The 2995-nt window shown below is 48.2% G+C and overlaps 1 pseudogene; it reads right to left on the bottom strand.

Moving 5' to 3' along the window:
* Window positions 1–1212: 1212 nt before the first annotated feature.
* On the bottom strand, window positions 1213–2346 carry LOC123323928 (annotated as a pseudogene).
* Window positions 2347–2995: the final 649 nt, after the last annotated feature.

Below are 2995 nucleotides of genomic sequence, written 5' to 3'. Positions count from 1 at the left end.
TTGTTTTCGATGGAAAAAAACTAACAAGCCATTAGAACGAATTAAATGCACAAACCTTGAGTGAATTCTGGATTTAGAAAAGCTAACAAATTTTGAGTAGAAAGGGGAAAATATAAATGCGGGCCAGATATTAGATCCTATTAAAGTATTATTATGATTTTAAAGATTTTATTTATTTATTTGAGAGAGAGAACAAGAGAGGGAGCCCAAATTTGGGGGAGGGAACAGAATCCCTGCTGAGCAGGGAGGCCTCCTCGGGCCTCGATTCCAGGACCCTGAGATCATGACCTGAGTCAAAGGCAGACACTTTTTTTTTTTTTTTTAAGATTTTATTTATTTATTTATTTTAAGAGATAGAGACAGAGAGAGCACAAGCGGGGTGGTGGGGAGAGGAGGGTGGAGGAGCAGAGGGAGAGGGACAAGCAGGCCCCATGCTGAGCGCAGAACCTGATGCTGGGCTTGATCCCACAACTCTGAGATAATGACCTGGGCTGAATGTTATATGCAACTAACGAATCATTGAACACTACATCAAAAACTAAGGATGTACTGTGTGTTGGCTAACTGAACATAAAAAAAAAAAGAAAAAAGAGTTGGACCCTTAACTGACTTAGCCACCTAGGCTTTCTTTTGAGGCCTCAAAATAAATGGTCTCATATGTTTTGGAAGAGTTTGTGAAAGATTGATGTTAATTCTTCTTTAAACTTTGGGTAGAATTTGCTAGTGAAGCCATCTAGGTCTGGGCTTTTCTTTGTGGGAGGTTTTCTGATTCCCGATGAATCTCCTTCCTTGTTGTGTCTCTTCAGATTTTTAATTACTTCTTAAGTCTTGGTTGGTAGTGGTGTTTTCCTAAGAATTTGTCTGTTTCATCTAGGTTATTAAACTTGTTGATACACAAGTGTTCATAGTATTTCCTTCTAATCTTTTTTGTTTCTGTGTGGTCAGAATGACCTCTATTTTATTCCTGACTTTAGTAATTTGAGTCTTCTCTCTTTTTATTTTGGTCATCCTATCTAAAGGATTTTTTTTTTTTTTTTAGAGCTGCTTCAGATCGCATTTATTGTGGGGCCAAAGGCGGGGATCTCGGCGTTCTAGGGCTGCACCTGCGGCTGACGGGGTAAGCCGCTCTCCATGTGCCGACGGGGAGCAGTCGGGGTGTTGGGGTGGGGTGGTCCTGGGCCCGAGGGTGCGCAGGACCCGGGCGGGCGGTGCTCAGTGGGGCAGGAGGCGGCACACCGGCGCCTGGGGCGAGGGGGTCTTCCAGGCGCTTCACCCGCAGCAGGGCCCCCAGCACCCCCTCAGGGGGCACCTCGGGGCCCAGATCCTGGTCGGCAGCACGGCGGAGGCGGCGCGGGGCAGCCCCAGCCTCGGGGTCGGCGCTCCCCGCGAGGATTCGCCCCAACAGGTGCCTCAGCAGCTCCGGGTCCACATCGGGCGTCTCGTCGCCGGCGTCCTCGGCCTCTGGGCCAGTGGGACCGTCGTCGTAGACCGGGGGCCGGGGTCTGAGCGCAGCGGCGGGGACAGGGCCGGGAACGAGCTGGGCCGCGAGGGCGGCGGGGTCCAGGCGGGCGCTGAGCAGGGCGCGGGCCAGCTGCGCCGCGGGCGCGTCGGGGTCGTCCTCCAGGCCGAGCGCGGGGTCGTTGGTGCGGGGGGGTGCTCCAGGCGCGCAGCAGCTGCGCCAGGACGCGCGCCTGCTGATCCTCGGCCTCCTGCGCCTCGGCCGGCGCCCGCTCCTGCCTCTCGGCCTCCAGCAGGTGCGCCAGCGCCCGCGCCAGCTCCTGCACGGCTCCCGCCGCCTCGCCCCGGGGCACTGCTCGCCGGAAGCGGCGGGGGCCGCCAGCCTCAGCCAGGGGCGAGGAGGCTGCGCCCATGCCCCGCGGTTCCTGTACTGAAGCAGGGGCCTATCTAAAGGATTAGTCAACTTTGTTAATCTTTTCAAGAAATCATTTTTGTTCAGGTGATTTTTTTTTTCTTTTGTTCTTTTTTTTCTTTGTCTCTAGTTGATTTTCCTTATATTTTTTAAATTTTCTATTTTTTCTATTGTTCTATATTTCTGTATTTTCAATTGTTAAAATTTTCTTCCTTAGGCTTGTTTTGGGTTTAGTTTGCTCTTTTTTAAATTTTTTTTTCCAGTTTCTTAAAATGAAAGATTAGGCTATTGATAAGTGATCTTTCATCGTTTTTGAATGTAGGAGTTTACAACCATAAATTTCCCTCTCAGCACTGCTTTAGTGGCTTACCATAAGTTTTGGTATGTTGTGTTTTGCTTTCATTCATCAAGGTATTTTCAGATTTCCCTTGTAAATTTTTCTTGGACCCGTTGATCTTTTGGTAGTGTGTGTTCATGTTGATTTTCCATATTTGTAAATTTTTCAAATTTCTTTATGTTGTGGATTTCTCATTTTATTCCATTATGGCTAGAGAACATACTTTTTATTATTTCAATCCTTTTAAATTTATTGAGAGTTGCTTCCTGGCCTAACATATGGTCTGTCTGGGAGAATGTTTTTTGTGCACTTGAGGAAAATGTGTGTTCTGCTGTTGTGTGGTAGAGTGTTCTATAGGTCTATTCATTCTAGTTGATAAAAGAAAGGAAAATTTCATGTATGTGGGCCCTGCTTCTGGGCTCCCAGGGAAGCTCTACTTTAACATTGACCGAGGTCATAATGACTCAGCAAAACCTCAAAGCATGGGCTCTATTTCTGTCCCCAGCACACATTGTATATCTGCTTCATTAAAAATATAAACAAGGGGCGCCTGGGTGGCTCAGTCGTTAAGCGTCTGCCTTCGGCTCAGGTCATGATCCCAGGGTCCTGGGATCAGCCCCACATCGGGCTCCCTGCTCCACGGGAAGCCTGCTTCTCCCTCTCCCACTCCTCCTGCTTGTGTGCTCTCTCTCTCTCTCTGTCAAATAAATAAATAAAATCTTAAAAAAAAAGATTTTACTTAGAGAGAGAGAGAGAAAGAGAAAGGACACAGGGAGAGAGCACAGAGG

This window comes from Neomonachus schauinslandi, unplaced genomic scaffold (assembly GCF_002201575.2).
Source record: "Neomonachus schauinslandi unplaced genomic scaffold, ASM220157v2 HiC_scaffold_2611, whole genome shotgun sequence".
Taxonomy (NCBI): Eukaryota; Metazoa; Chordata; class Mammalia; order Carnivora; family Phocidae; genus Neomonachus; species Neomonachus schauinslandi.
The sequence above is the reverse complement of the archived record's forward strand: the minus strand, read 5'-3'. Positions and strand labels throughout refer to the sequence as shown.